Genomic DNA, 17,328 nt, shown 5'->3' on the forward strand with positions numbered 1-17,328 from the left:
ACGGCAATGCCTCACATGTGACCAAAAAATACCAGTTGGGTGCATGGCAGGACTCAAAAGGGAAGGAGTGATTTTTGGATTTTGCAGCTCAGATTCTGGTGGAATTTTGGTGGGTGCTATGTCGCATTAGCAAGACCCCCCAAGCACCAATACAGTGGAACCCCCCCACAAGTGACCCCATTTTGCAAACTACACCCCTCAGGGAATTCATCTAGGGGTATAGTGTACATTTAAAACCCCCAGGGGTTTCACCAATTTTGATACAAGTGGGCAGTGAAAATGAAAAATTACATTTTTTACACAAAAATGCAGTTCTGGCTCAAAATTTTTCATTTTCAGAAGGTATGAAGGAGAAAAAGCACCCCAAAATCTGTGCCCCAATTTCTCCCGAGTACGGCAATGCCTCACATGTGACCAAAAAATACCAGTTGGGTGCATGGCAGGACTCAGAAGGGAAGGAGTGATTTTTGGATTTTGCAGCACAGATTCTGGTGGAATGAATGGTGGGTGCTATGTTGCACCAATACAGTGGAACCCCCCCACAAGTCACCCCATTTTGCAAACTACACCCCTCAGGGAATTCATCTAGGGGTATAGTGTACATTTCAAACCCCCAGGGGTTTCACCAATTTTGATACAAGTGGGCAGTGAAAATGAAAAATTACATTTTTTTACACAAAAATGCAGTTCTGGCTCAAAATTTTTCATTTTCAGAAGGAATGAAGGAGACAAAGCACCCCAAAATCTGTGCCCCAATTTCTCCCGAGTACGGCAATGCCTCATGTGTGACCAAAAAGTGGCAGGACTCAGAAGGGAAGGAGTGATATTTGGATTTTGCAGCACAAATTCTGGTGGAATGATGGTGGGTGCTATGTCGCATTAGCAAGACCCCCAAAGCACCAATACAGTGGAACCCCCCCACAAGTGACCCCATTTTGCAAACTACACCCCTCAGGGAATTCATCTAGGGGTATAGTGTACATTTCAAACCCCCAGGGGTTTCACCAATTTTGATACAAGTGGGCAGTGAACATGAAAAATTACATTTTTTACACAAAAATGCAGTTCTGGCTCAAAATTTTTCATTTTCAGAAGGTATGAAGAAGACAAAGCACCCCAAAATCTGTGCCCCAATTTCTCCCGAGTACGGCAATGCCTCACATGTGACCAAAAAATACCATTTGGGTGCATGGCAGGACTCAGAAGGGAAGGAGTGATTTTTGGATTTTGCGGCTCAGATTCTGGTGGAATTTTGGTGGGTGCTATGTCGCATTAGCAAGACCCCCCAAGCACCAATACAGTGGAACCCCCCCACAAGTGACCCCATTTTGCAAACTACACCCCTCAGGGAATTCATCTAGGGGTATAGTGTACATTTCAAACCCCCAGGGGTTTCACCAATTTTGATACAAGTGGGCAGTGAACATTAAAAATTACATTTTTTACACAAAAATGCAGTTCTGGCTCAAAATTTTTCATTTTCAGAAGGTATGAAGGAGAAAAAGCACCCCAAAATCTGTGCCCCAATTTCTCCCGAGTACGGCAATGCCTCACATGTGACCAAAAAATACCAGTTGGGTGCATGGCAGGACTCAAAAGGGAAGGAGTGATTTTTGGATTTTGCAGCTCAGATTCTGGTGGAATTTTGGTGGGTGCTATGTCGCATTAGCAAGACCCCCCAAGCACCAATACAGTGGAACCCCCCCACAAGTGACCCCATTTTGCAAACTACACCCCTCAGGGAATTCATCTAGGGGTATAGTGTACATTTAAAACCCCCAGGGGTTTCACCAATTTTGATACAAGTGGGCAGTGAAAATGAAAAATTACATTTTTTACACAAAAATGCAGTTCTGGCTCAAAATTTTTCATTTTCAGAAGGTATGAAGGAGAAAAAGCACCCCAAAATCTGTGCCCCAATTTCTCCCGAGTACGGCAATGCCTCACATGTGACCAAAAAATACCAGTTGGGTGCATGGCAGGACTCAGAAGGGAAGGAGTGATTTTTGGATTTTGCAGCACAGATTCTGGTGGAATGAATGGTGGGTGCTATGTTGCACCAATACAGTGGAACCCCCCCACAAGTCACCCCATTTTGCAAACTACACCCCTCAGGGAATTCATCTAGGGGTATAGTGTACATTTCAAACCCCCAGGGGTTTCACCAATTTTGATACAAGTGGGCAGTGAAAATGAAAAATTACATTTTTTTACACAAAAATGCAGTTCTGGCTCAAAATTTTTCATTTTCAGAAGGAATGAAGGAGACAAAGCACCCCAAAATCTGTGCCCCAATTTCTCCCGAGTACGGCAATGCCTCATGTGTGACCAAAAAGTGGCAGGACTCAGAAGGGAAGGAGTGATATTTGGATTTTGCAGCACAAATTCTGGTGGAATGATGGTGGGTGCTATGTCGCATTAGCAAGACCCCCAAAGCACCAATACAGTGGAACCCCCCCACAAGTGACCCCATTTTGCAAACTACACCCCTCAGGGAATTCATCTAGGGGTATAGTGTACATTTCAAACCCCCAGGGGTTACACCAATTTTGATAAAACTGGGCAGTGAACATGAAAAATTACATTTTTTACACAAAAATGCAGTTCTGGCTCAAAATTTTTCATTTTCAGAAGGTATGAAGGAGAAAAAGCACCCCAAAATCTGTGCCCCAATTTCTCCCGAGTACGGCAATGCCTCACATGTGACCAAAAAATACCAGTTGGGTGCATGGCAGGACTCAGAAGGGAAGGAGTGATTTTTGGATTTTGCGGCTCAGATTCTGGTGGAATGAATGGTGGGTGCTATGTGGCATTAGCAAGACCCCCGAAGCACGGTGAAATTATGAACCTAATATTCCATAGATGTGTGGTATATTTTAAAACACTCCTTTATACATAGGCCGGGTTTGTCGGGGCAAGTGTCACACTGGAAAATAGTTTGCTTTCTTATTCCCTTTTTATAGCAAACTTTGCACCTTTTTTGTGTCCTGCCCTTTTTTCCAGTGGAGGGGATTTCATCAGGAAAATGCTGCCCTGGTACAATACGGGGGCCAGTACTAGAAGTACTGGGGCCCTCTGCCTGCTGGTTCCCAAATATTAGGCCCTTTATGACTTCCTCTTGAAAGTGCATAAATGTCCCCCTCTGGCCGGTAGAACGGAATAGCACGTAAGCGTTATACAGTGCTATCTGGATGATATACACGGCCACCTTCTTGTACCAGATTTTTGTTTTCCGCAGGGCACTGTACGGCTTCAGTACCTGATCTGAAAGATCCACTCCGCCCATGTACCTATTGTAATCCAGGATACAATTAGGTTTTGAGGTGTGGGTACTGGTACCTCGTACAGGGACGGAGGTGGTACTGTCTCCGTGAATTGTTGTCAGTATAAGGACATCCCTCTTGTCCTTATTATATTTGACCAACAACATATTTTCGTTGCATATTCCCCTGCTTTCACCCCTTCTCATTACTTGGGCAATGTGCGTTTTTGGGAGGCCTCTTTGGTTCTTGCGCACAGTACCGCAAGCTGCTGTACCTCTTGAACCAAGGGCCTTAAACAGGGGGATGCTAGTGTAAAAGTTATCCACATAGAGGTGATAACCTTTATCCAGGAAGGGGTGCACTAAATCCCAGACAATTTTCCCACTAACACCTACGAGGGAGGGGGGGCATTCTGGCGGTTCAATTCTTGAATCCTTCCCTTCATAAACCCTAAACCTGTGGGTGTACCCTGAGGTGCTTTCACACAGTTTATACATTTTTATGCCATACCTTGCCCTCTTACTGGGAAGGTACTGGCGGAATTTAACCCTTCCTTTAAAATGTATAAGGGACTCGTCGATACAAATAAATTTTTCAGGGATGTACACCTCTTCAAATTTGGCACTGAAATGATCAATGAACGGCCTGACTTTGAATAGCCGGTCAAAGGTGGGATCATCTCTGGGTGGGCACTGTGCATTATCGGTGTAATGTATAAATTTAAGAATTGTCTCAAATCGAGTCCGGGTCATGGCCATACGGTAAAATGGAGTACTGTACAGAACATCTGTACTCCAATATTGCCTAATTTCTGGCTTTTTTACTATGCCCATATGAAACACCAGACCCCAAAACGTCATCATCTCTACTGCATCTACAGGGGTCCACCTAGCAAATGATGACGTGGGGTTTTGAGCAATAAACTGCTGGGCATATAAATTAGTTTGGTCCACCATTAAATTTACAAAATCATCAGAGAAAAATAATTTGAAAAAGTCAATTTCTCTGAGACCTGTGGAATCAAATTGGATTCCTGGCATGGCCAAAAACTCAGGAACCTGGGGCTCAAAATTGTCTGGTGGTGGGGTCCATACGAGATCAATTGTTGGGGGGGGGGGTCTCAGCTGCTCTACGGGGGCGTCTTTGAGGGGGTCCCTCATCATCAGAGGAGGAAGAGGAGCTTAAGGCGAATCCTTCAAATTCCCCGCTTGCATCACTGGCTGTGTCAGAGTCAGAAGCAAGCAGGGCATATGCCTCCTCCGCTGAATACATTCTTCTGGATGACTGTGATGACATTTGGGAGGACATTTGGGAGGACATTTGGGATGCCATTTTTATTTTTGTGTTACTGGTAGTGAAATGTTTCAACACGTGTATAGTGTAGGGGGGGGTACAAACTTTATTTCAACCCGGGGGATATGTAGTGTGTATGTAGTGCAGAAAAAAAAAAAATACTTTATACCAATAAAAAAAAAAAAAAATGAAGGGGTTAAAAATAAAAAATTGAAGGGGTTAAAAAAAAAAAAAATTGAGCACAGATGTTGGTCAGTAACGTCTGTCACTGAACAGCGCTCAAAGGCAACAGGAATTTGATCAAAAAAAAAAAAAAAATAGATCAACCCTGTGCCGAAAAAGCTGATCAGTGATGTACGTCACTGATCAGCGCACAGTGGCCACAGGACACCCACAAAATCACAGTGTGTGTAAAAAAAAAATTAAAAAAAGACCCCACAGCACTCACAAAAAAAAAAAAAGGTGATCAGTGATGCGACACTGATTACCAGTGAGGTGCAGCAGGTGCACAACCTTTGGTGCAACTGACAGGTATATATATATAAAAAAAAAAAAACCTCTGCACCCCCAAAAAAGTTGCTGATCACCTCAGATATAGTGATCAGCACAAAAGGCGGGGGCAGCAGACACAAAATTTAGCACTCTCTGTCACTCTCTGTCACTATCTCTCACTCTAGGACACTAAAAAACCTGCACCCCCAAAAAGGGGGGGTAGCAGACACAAAATATACACTCTCTATCACTCTCTGTCACTATCTCTCTCTATCTCTCTCTATCTCTCACTATCTATCACTATCTATCACTATCTATCACTATCTATCACTCTATGACACTACAGCAGCAGCACTGACAGGTATATCTATATATAAAAAAAAACCTGCGCCCCCAAAAAGTTGCTGATCAGTTAATTTATACTGATCAGCACAAAAGGAGGGGGCAGCAGTCAGTTATATAAAAAATATATAGCACAATCTGTCACTATCTCTCTCTATCTCTCTATCTCTCTCTATCTCTCTATAACTATCACACTGCAGCAGCACAAAATATAGCACTCTGTCACTAGGCCTCTCTATCTATCTCTCTCTCTCTATCTCTCTCTATCTCTCTATCTCTCTCTCTCTATCTATAACTATATCACACTGCAGCAGCACAAATATAGCACTCTCTGACACTATCTCTCTCTCTATCTCTCTCTATCTCTCTCTATCTCTCTATCTCTCTCTATCTATCTCTCTATCTAGCTATTACACTGCAGCAGCACAATTTCACAGCACAGGAAGGCACAAGTAGCAACAGGATCCAGGAAGCATCCAGCACACTACAAGCACAGATCAAGCAGTGATCAAGCAGTGATGAAGCAGTGATCAGGTAAGTATGGAGCAAGGTTCTGGTCAGTATATGGCGGCAGGTGGCACGGTGACCGCACTGCACGCTATTCCAGACCGGAATGGCGTCTGCAGTGCAGTCACCGTTAGTTTAAACCCCCCTCCATGGCTGTGATTGGTCCGTCGGTCCGACGGACCAATCACGGCCTTTGGGGGCGGGCGGGGTGAGGTGGGGTGACACCAGTGTCACCCTTACACCCCGCGGTGATTGGTGCTGTACTTTACAGCACCAATCACCTCCGATCCCGTGTCACCGGCGAACGTTATTCGCCGGTGACACAGGAAAACGCTGTAATTGGCTGTTCACACTGAACAGCCAATCACAGCGATCGCCGACGGGGGGGGCGGCATCGCAGCCCCCCCTGGGCATGCACGGACATGTCTGCTGTCAGGGACAGCAGACATGTTGAAACTGTCACCGCGTCTATAGACGCGGTGACAGTTTAAATCCATGACGTACATTTACGCCATGTGTCGGGAAGTGCTTCCCGACCATGACGTAAATGTACGTCAAATGTCGGGAAGGGGTTAAATACTTTACCATCCAAGTAGACACAATGTTAGATTATAATAGTGTGCGGAGTGTAGCATGGTGAGCAAATGTTGAGCTACTGCTTGTGTCGACCTTTTGACCATGCCAACCTATCATGTGTCGACCTTATTAGTATCAACCCTATGACATACGCCCCTGAACAGGAATTAAACCATGCACCTAGAGTTTCTATGAGCAATACCATCTACTCTGCCACCATGCTTCAGATTCATGAAGATCGACATGACTGAAGGTTGACAGGGACATTAGGTCGACACAAGCATTAGTTCAACATGGGGAAGGTTGACATTCCAAAGGTCGACATGGGGTTTTTAACTCTTTTTTAGCCATGTGCCGACAGGCGGTATTTCATGCCCTACCATCCACTAGGGCATGGGTCCTCAAACTGCGGCCCTCCAGATGTTGTGAAACTACAAATCCCAGCATGCCTTGCCACAGTTTTGCTATAAGGGAGTGTTAAAACTGTGGCAAGGCATGCTGGTATTTGTAGTTTCACAACATCTGGAGGGCCGCAGTTTGAGGACCCATGCACTAGGGTATGATGGGAGAATAAAATAGTGTGCCGAGCGTAGAGAGGCACCGTGCCCGAACCATGGCGAGCGCAACTACCCATGTGAGGGGACGTGATGCACTTTTTTAGTGTCCATGTCAACTGTGTCGATATTCTACTAAAAAAAAAAGTGAAAAACCCCAGGTCGACCTAATGTTTGTCTATCCTATGATCCATAACGGTCATTAAATGCACTTGATAAGAGAGTCAATGGGGGAAATTTACCAAGAATTGAGTTCTATTTCACATGGGATGTTGCTATGGGCAACCAATCAACTACAATCTATTATCTTCTAGAACAGTGGTTCCCAACCCTGGTCCTCAAGTACCCCCAACAGTACACGTTTTTCAGGTCACCCGGCAGGTGCACTCATTATTCAGGCACATTTTAAAAGGTCCACAGGTGGAGCTAATTATAGCACTTGTGACTCTGTGTGGAGACCTGCAAAACATGCACTGTTGGGGTACTTGATGACCAGGGTTGGGAACCACTGTTATGCTGTGTACACATGGGTCTATATGATTGCTGGGGATATATTGCTAGCAATATATCCCCAGCAATCATATTGCTAGTGTCTCCTTTTCATCAGCGATGAAAAGGAGACACTGCTACGGGGCGGAGGCGGAGCGCAGCAGCAGGTGACGGGAGGAGCGAGGGAGCAGCGTCGCAGGGCATGGGAGAACAGCGCTGATTTCTCCGGCGCTGACCTCCTGCCCGGCGATCGCTGGGGGAAGCCGCTGGTCGCAGGAGCATGAAGGGCTGGCCGCGGGAGCGCGCTCCCAGCCATCTATCGCCGGCTGCACATGAAATCACTGGCAATATGGTCGCTGAGCGACCATTTTGCCAGTGATTTCATACATAATTGCACCCGTGTGTACGCACCTTAAGAAGCATACTGGTTTCACATTGCAAACCTGCTTTCAACCCGTTTTTGTAAAAGTGTTTTAAAACGGGTCAAAAGCCTGTTAAACCCCTTTCATATTGCATAATGTAAACGGTATACAGGTTGAGTATCCCTTATCCAAAATGCTCGGGACCAGGAGAATTTTGGATAACGGATTATTCCGTATTTCGGAATATTTTAATATTTCAATGATGTATTTTGAAGTATCTTGCATTTATGCTGTATAAACACATAATATACACACAAACATATTTTATTACCACATAAAATACACACAAATATATTTTATTTGTTCAAAAAACAAGGTTTCAAAACGTGAAACAAAATGTGTGTACTATCTCAGCACTGAATTTGAATGCCTAGCAATCATTGTCTTGCACATATATAGTGCCAGTTACATATCATGTCCCCAGTGATGCTGTACAAATGTCCCCAGTGAGTTTTTAGCACTTTTTTTCACTTTCTGGAATGTCTGGTTTTCGGAATAATTCGGATACCGGATATTCGGATACGGGATACTCGACCTGTATTGCAGTTTCAATACCGTTTTTGTACCTTTCAGATTCAATCTGTTTCACCCATAGAAAGCCATACAATGTCATTTTAAATATTTATTTCCTGCTGGTGGGCGGGGATCATGCAGGGAGATAACCTATCACCCCTGTGTGGTTAGCATTTGTAGCAAATACTGTTTCAGAGCAGTGTAGGATCCTGCTTTTAACACCTTTCAAAATACTGGTATTCTGTAACTGGTAAATTGACAATGGAGCTTTCACATTGCAGCTGTTCCCGTTTTAAAATGGTAAAAAAAGGCAATATACCGTGTTAAAGCTGCAATGTGAAAGGGGTATAAGTTGATTCGGATTGGGTTGCCCATAGCAACACCCCATGTGACAAAACTCACATATTAGTAAATTTCCCCCAATGCCTGAAATCTTCCTGAAAACATTCCTTTTGATGCTTTCATCGTGATCCTATGTGCCATTTGCCACCAAATCCATTGCGCTGGACAACCTTGCAGATATGACATTTCTGAACGCAATAGACATAGTGAATGACAGGTCCATAATACTAGTAACACATACATGATAGACATGAGCAAGCAAATAATATAGACAAAAGGTATGAAATCCACATGCGTGCATGAACGAACAAGAATCAGAAGACTCTGCCTAAAACATTATATAAGGGTCATATGAGGTAGAGAGCCATAAAGTAGAGGATCCCAAGTATGAGAGCTTACAATCTACTGATAATTCACAGCGATCGCCGTACATTTATGGCTCAGACTCTGGGGGTGTGGTATAGGGTTCCGACAGTCAGGATCCCGACAGTCATTAGCCCGATGTCGGGATGCTGACCGGCCGGACTCAGACAGCATGGCAAGTGCAATAAAGCCCCTTGCGGGCTCGCCACGCTGCGGGCACGGTGGCTCGCTACCCTAGCCACCTATTCCATTCTCCCTCTATGGAGGTCGTGGAACCCCACGAGGGAGAATAGCCGGTGGCCGTCGGGAACACGTCTGTCAGTTTTTTACAACAGTCTGGATACCGACGTCGGGTAAATGACTGTCGGGATCCCGTCCGGCACCCGACTCTGTAACTGCCCACTGCACACCAATGCCACATCCTACAGTACGCCCTTGGCACAGATCCCACCATGTTCCACTAAAAGTTGATGCCACAGACCACACCAACACTTGCCAAGGGCACAGAGAACGCCATGGCCCACTGAAATCCCAGGCACAGACCTTGCTACATCACACAATGCACCCTTGGTGCAGACCCCACAATGGTCCAATAAAGGCTAACGGCACAGAGCACGCTACAGCCCACTCAAGTCCTATGGCACAGATCTCATCACCTTATACAGTACCTCCCTAATCTTTGCGGACACCGCTTACACTACGGAACTTACATAGCATGATTGTCCCCTTGCTCGCAACAACTCTACTAAAGGTAATAGATGGTGGCGTGGACACAGGAGGGTGGCATAGACACAGGGTGGTGAGCAATTACTTTCAGAATAGCAGCCTAACTTAACTGGAGTAGCGTTGGCCGCCTGCAAAGATGAGGAAGTACCCCTTATACAGTGTACCCTTGGCACAGATCTTAACATGGTCAACTAAAAGGCTAATGGCACAGAACACCTCACCAGTTACCAAGGCCTCAGAGAATGCCACAGCCCACTGAAGTCCTAGGGCACAGACGTCATCACCTTATACAGTGCACCCTTGGCACAGATCCTACCATGACCCACCGGAAGACCAGGGCACAAAGCATGCCAGTCCATTGCACAGATCATGCCATGCCCAGCAGCACACCGAGTGCCCAGACACCGGTACGGCACAGTGTGCCCAGGCCATTTACTACCTAGGCAAAGAGCTGATTAACCTGTCTTTTGACAACATCCTTACAATAAGGCATGCAGCCCAGCATGCCCACAACACATTGGTACATCATCCAGCTTAATTAGGACACAGCTGGCACATAATACATGACAAAAGAACGTTCTGATCTATGATACATATCCATTGCAGAACTGCGGCTCTGGGTGACCATTGTGGATGAATGGCCGCAGCACCACCCCCACTGCCAATGTATTAACGTGAAAGAGCTCAGGCCTCGCAGCCCTAAAGCCAGCGCCCAGCACACAGTGCGGGAGATCTAAGAACTGGGTCTCACACCCACAGCCCGGCAGAGAGCACCCGCCCTCAAAAACCATCCTCACCCTTCGTCCTCAACGTCTTACCGGTTAGCTTCTTCCCTCCGGTAGCAGCTACAGCACATCCGCCGCCTCCCGCTCACCACCACCAGCAGCAGCTGCAGCACAGCTCCACGATCCCGTCCCAGCAGCCCCTGCGCGAAGGACTAGAACCTATGCACATTGCTGTCGCCGTACAGCAACTGCATCTAACAGCTTTCGTGTAAATCATCACTCGGAGCCTGCACTGTGATTATCATGGTCTCCGTAACTAGATTTAGGAATAACTGTATAATAACCACATGCATGTAGCAGGGACTATATTTCCGTGCGGAGTGATATTTTACATGAGACAATAAGTTTGGATGGTCTTTAACGTCATCAACTCCCGACGGCAGCATAAGAACTGCGCAAGGAATGCTCATTGGCTAATGCGATAATAATACCGGTTGGAAGTGGGCTGCGCGGCTGTACACATTGTGTGGGTTTGCAACTGTACACATAACTCATATCTCTGTGACCCATGCCAGGAGGGACACAATGCTCTGCTCTTGGACTTCCCTCTTAATGTATGATTACCTCCATCTGTGTTGAACAGGTAAATTGCTAAGAAAGGCGCTTTAAAACAGGTGATAGCAATTATAAATTAAGAGGGAAGTACAGGAGCAGAGCAATGTGTCCCTCCTGGACAGGATCATGTTGGGAGGTATGCATAACTCTGTGATAGTTAATCTCGCATTGAAATGACATATATATAATTATATAGTTCTATATAGCTATATAGATTTCTAGATACATAAATACAGTGGGCGAAGTGGAAATTTTGAAATGGGGGTATGGAAGTGAAGGCTGTAGTGTTAGGCACAATAATGCCCCTTTCAGACCACACAAATGAAACGGTATATTGCCGTTTTGTTTACCGTTTCAAAACGGTAATATGTGCAGTCTGAAAGGTCCAGAGTTACATAGTTACGTTACATAGTAGGTGAGGCTGAATAAAGACTTGCGTCCATCTAGTTCAACCTATGTTTATAGTAGCTAATCCAGGGTTGCCGACCCTCCCGGAATTCCCGGGAGTCTCCCGAAAATCGGGTCCTCCTCCCGGCCCCCCGGAAGGGTGGGCAACCCTCCCGGAATCTGGTGGACCCCCTGAGCCCCCCGAATCGCGGCATTTAAATGCCGCAATCCGCGGGTCTCAGAGGAGGGGGAGGGGCTAAAATGGCACAATCGCGTCATTTTAGCCCCGCCCCCTCCATAGAGATCAGTAATTTTGCCTGTTTCTCGTAATGGGGGCGGGGCTTAATGACGTCACGGTCAAGCCCCGCCCCCCGATCGGGTTAGGAGCATTTATAAGTCGGCAACCCTGAGCTAATCCCTTGTATAATATGTTCTGATATTTTAAAGACAGATTGTTACTTATTCATACCCGTGGATGTTTTTAACCAATAAATGTTTATCCAACCTTATTTTAAACGTATTTATAGTGTCTGCTGGCACCACCTTCACGAAGAGAGTTCCAAAGTTTGACTGTTCTGACTGTAAAGAATTTTTTTCTTCTAGATGAACAAAATCTTTTTTTCTTCTAATCTAAACTCGTGCCCTCTCGTCCTAGTTTCCTGTCTAGCAGAAAAAAGGGTGCTTGACCGTTTCTTATATTGGCCCCTGATATATTTGTACATGTTGTGTAAATAGTCCCAGCTTGATTCATCTCTCATCGTAGGTTAAAGTCTCCATTCCCCTAATAAGCTTAGTTGTTCTTTTTTTCGATTTTTTTCTAATTCTATGATGTCCTTTTTATAGTGTGGGGCCCAGAATTGTACTCAGTATTCGAGGTGCGGTCCAACCAATGATTTGTACAGAGGCATAATTACTTTTGAATCCCTAGTTTCCATGCCCCTTTTAATACATGCTAGAGTTTTATTGGCCTTTTTAGTTGCTATATTACATTGAGCACTACACCCCAGTTTGTTGTCTATTTGGACTCCTAGATCCTTTTCGAGTACTGAATTACCCAATTCATTCCCGCTTAGGTTATAACTAGCACACTAGTTATGTCTCCCAAGGTGCATGACCTTGCATTTGTCCACATTGAACCTCATCTTCCACTTTTTTGCCCACTCGTCTAGATTGTCAAGATCATTTTGAAGCGTGGTGACATCTTCTGATGATTTAATAACTCTGCTCAGGTTTATATCGTCCGCAAAGATGGATACATTGCTGAGTAACCCTATCCCAATATCGTTAATAAAAATGTTAAACAAACTGGGCCCTAGAACCGAACCCTGTGGCACTCCGCTCAGGGGCGGATCCAGGATAAAATGACAGGGGGGGAACCATGATAAAAGAGGGTTTAGGTGGGGGAGGGGCGGTGTTAGTGGTGCCAGTGTACATGCTAAGAGAGCGGCAGAGAGAGGGTGGGAATGGGATTAAAAATAGGCACTGGCATTTGAAGTACGCAGGCCCACCATGGCGACAAAAGCGAAGGATGTAGTTGTACGCGCGCCGAAGGCGTGCTCTGGAAAAGGGGTGTGGCCACTCAACAGAGGTGTGTTCTTGAGTGTAGTCTACAACACCATATACAACTTCTACACATTATGCAACAAAATACTAGACCCCTTTATACTTCCCCCTTACACATGATGCCAAATGGAATGAAACTAAATTCACATAATTCCACATGGATTGAGCCAAAATTCAAATAATGCCACATGGATTGAGCCAAAATTTACATTATAACACACGGATTTAGCCAAAATTCACATAATGCCAAATGGATTGAGCCAAAATTCACATAATGCCACATGGATTGTGTCAAAATTCACATAATGCCACATGGATTGTGTCAAAATTCACATAATGCCACATGGATTGAGCCAAAATTCACATAATGCCACACAGATTGAGCTAATATTCACATAATGCCACATGGATTGAGCCAAAATTCACATAATGCCACACGGATTGAGCCAAAATTCACATAATGCCACACAGATTGAGCCAAAATTCACATAATGCCACACAGATTGAGCCAAAATTCACATAATGCCACACAGATTGAGCCAAAATTCACATAATGCCACATGGATTGAGCCAAAATTCACATAATGCCACACAGATTGAGCCAAAATTCACATAATGCCACACGGATTGAGACAAAATTTACATAATAACACATGGATTGAGCCAAAATTCACTTAATGCCACACGGATTGAGCCAAAATTCACATAATGCCAAAAGGATTGAGCCAGAATTCACATAATGCCACACGGATTAAGCCAAAATTCACAATAAGCTTCATAAACAGGGACATTGTCCACCAAAGGCACGCATTAAACATTTAGACCATAATGTCCATTACACGTTAAGTTACACGCCATTATGTCCATTATGTATTATTCCAAACACCATAATGCCTATTAAAAATTATGCTACATAAGTGCTGCTTATCTACATGCTCATTGCCAAGGGTTCCATGCTCATTGCCAGAGGTTCCATGCTCGTTGCTATGTGGGATTACATGTTCATTGCCAAGGGGGAATACATGCTTGCAGTAAATGGGGGACAGCCGCCGCTATTTGAAATAATACCCCTTTCACACCAGAAAATGCATTACCAGTTTGGCCCCTTTTACACCAGCCTAGTGCCTGCATTTTCTGGTGTGAGGGGGAGAGAAACCCCCCCCCCCCCATTTAACCAGTTATCTCATTTAAACGGCTATATCTTCAGAAGCAACTGACCCATCTACATGAGACAAGTATCATATTGAAGAACTTTTGAGTGGGCTTTGAATGATTTTGGTCCAGTGAAACTGGAACGTTTGGTTCCAGAATAATCTGCCCTCAACGAACATGAACCGCCATGAAATTACATTTAAAAAATAAAAAAAACGGTTTACACGCAATATCTCTGGAACCGATTGACCGATATGGACCAGCCTGGTATCATATTTGGAATTCATTGAAATCAACCACAAGCTTCTGTGATGCCAGGGCGGGAACTGGCAGCCGTCGGAACTGGGTGGGGGTCGGAATTGACGGGTCCCATATTATCCAATGGGGAAAAAACGTTACAGCTGTGTCAGGCGATATCTCCGGTTCCCGAGGGGCTAGAGACACGGGGCTGGGCTCGTTGGAAAGCCCTGGTCCTCAGCTACAAAATGAAATGACAGGGGGGGCACGTGCCCGGGTGCCCCCCCCCCCCCCCCCTCGAATCCGCCACTGACTCCACTTAGTACTGGTATCATATTTGAAACTGCACTGTTCACAACCACTCTTTGTTCTCTATTACACAGCCAGTTCCCTACCCATCTGCAGATATTTGCCCCTAATCCCAGGTCCTCCATTTTATTTATCAACCTCTTGTGTGGTACAGTGTCGAAGGCTTTCGCAAAATCTAGGAAAATCACATCTACAGCATTTCCATTATCAAGGTTTTTGCTAACCTCTTCATAGAAACCAAGTAGATTAGTTTGGCATGAACGATTTTTCACGAACCCATGCTGTTTATAACTGAGTAAACTATGAAGGTCTAAATATTCCTGGATCCCATCTCTTAAAAATCCTTCAAATAGTTTACCCACTATTGATGTTAAACTAACAGGTCTGTAATTAGTGGGATCCTCCTTTTTTGAATAATGGCACTACCTCTGCTATTCTCCAGTCTTTTGGTACCTTTCCTGATGATAGTGAATTATTGAAGATATAATGTAGAGGGGAAGCTAATTCCTCCCTTAATCCCATTAGTACCCTAGGATGAATCCCATCTGGCCCAGGTGATTTATTTGTTTTGATTTTGCTGAGCCTCAATATTATTTCCTCGGTAGAGAAATCAATATTGAGGTCTGGCTTGTTCATCCCATTTGTGGTATGTGTGCGTTCCACAGTCTGCTCTCCTTTAGTACACTGAGAAGAACTCATTGAACAGTTCTGCTTTTCCCTTATCCTCCGTAAAACTTTTTCCAGTGATATCGCTGTGTACACACTTGTACAATCTGCATAAGATCCAGATGAGATTTTGACTATATTGTCAAAATCTTATCTGGATCTCATGCAGATTGTATGGTTTTTATCCCAAGCGATCCAGATGCGTTCAAGATGCGCGCTCCCATATCTCAACCAGAAAGTCTTGGCTGCCCTGTCTATATAGTGCAGATCTGCACTATATAGTCTAAATTGAATGCAGATAATGTAAATTGTATGCAGATAGTCTAAATTGTAATCGCATCTGGATCTTATGCAGATTGTACTAGTGTGGGCCTATGTTGTCCTTAATTATACGTTTATTATTTATGTATTTGAAAAACTTCTTGGGGTTACTTTTGCTTTCAGTGGCTATGCGCTCTTCATAAACCCTTTTAGCTACTTTGATTGCCCCTTTGCAAATTTTGTTTGATTCTTTGTAATTGGTGAACGCCTCCTCATTTAAGTTATTTTTATAGAATTTAAATGCTCTTGTTTTATTGTTGATTGCTGACCTAACTTTTTTGTCCAACCATGGTGGCTTTTTTTTATTAAATTTACCCTTATTTACTTTTTTTTTTTGAAAATTCTTTTTATTTGATTTTCATACAATAAAGAGTTATGCATAGGCTCAAAAATACTTATCAAAAGGTGTCAAGCATACAGACCATCAACAGTTACAGCAGTGTTTAACCTAGCAGTTTAAACAATCAGCACAATGACCGTTTATGTACAAAAACACCGGAGAAAATGTACCGAGGTCATTATGTAGACTCGCATAATCAACATAACAAATAATATATTTTTAGTGTTCAAACCAAACATTCTTTATAAGAGGGGGGAAAACACATACACAGACAGACAACACAAGACAGGACAAGGTAGACATATAAGGGAAAGAAGATGGGGTGGGGGGGGGGCGGGGCGGAATAGGGGATTTCAACCAGTGAGGCCCAGATGATCTTTATAAATGATCAAGGATATATCCACACCAATCATGAGGTCAGCTAATCGTGGAAGCGGTCAACGCTTCTGAGAGCAATTCTCTCATGAGGAACCATTCGGTGTGCCGGAATATCTTAAATACATGCATTTGGACGTCAGGGTTGAGGTTATCAATGTATATTCCCCATTTTCTATAAAAGGATTTAACCCCTTTTTCTGTCAAAGTATAAGATTTGTAGCATTTTATCTTGAACCTCTGCCACGGACGGCGCTATTGGGAATAACCAATGAGAAAGGATTACCTTCTTTGCTACTGTTATAATGATCGTTAGTACAGGTATAAGCATCGATTTTCTGGTACCTAGCTCCCATTCGTTGAAGTTGGCCATTAAACAGGCCATATGGTTCATGGAGATTCGTAGCTTAAGAGCGCGGTTAATATAATTAATCAATTTGTTCCAGAAACGTTTAATAAACCCACATTCCCAGAAGCAATGTAGATACGAGGCCGAGGAGATATGACATTTGGGGCATTGTCCAGAATTCTCGGGGGAGAAATGTGCATATTGTGCCGGAGATATGTAGGCCATATGAATAGAGCAAAAATGAACCTCCTGTAGATACGCTGAGCTGAGAATCTTCATGGTGGAGTCATAGGTAGAGCTTAATACTTTACTGGAAGGGAGCGAGGGGAAGTGATCTTTCCATCTGGTGTAGAGGCTGTCCCATCTAGAGTCTGTTGAAGTCTCTATTAGGATTGTGTACAATAATT

At 44.2% G+C, this 17,328-nt stretch overlaps 1 protein-coding gene across 4 annotated transcripts in view; it reads right to left on the reverse strand.

Annotated features, from left to right (window-relative positions):
- The window catches only part of TRRAP (transformation/transcription domain associated protein), a 136,760-nt gene extending 125,834 nt beyond the window's left edge, over positions 1–10,926 (reverse strand). For 3 of the 4 annotated variants that reach the window (XM_083153160.1, XM_083153162.1, XM_083153158.1), the window contains exon 1: positions 10,701–10,925. The gene's annotated coding sequence lies outside the window, so the exon portion shown is untranslated. Of the gene's footprint in view, positions 1–10,700 lie in introns of all 4 variants that reach the window. The other variant, XM_083153159.1, reaches the window with a different exon arrangement.
- Between the last annotated feature and the right edge of the window lie 6,402 nt (positions 10,927–17,328).

The sequence above is a fragment of the Crinia signifera genome, chromosome 7 (genome assembly GCF_055691185.1).
Source record: "Crinia signifera chromosome 7, ASM5569118v1, whole genome shotgun sequence".
NCBI classification, from domain to species: Eukaryota; Metazoa; Chordata; class Amphibia; order Anura; family Myobatrachidae; genus Crinia; species Crinia signifera.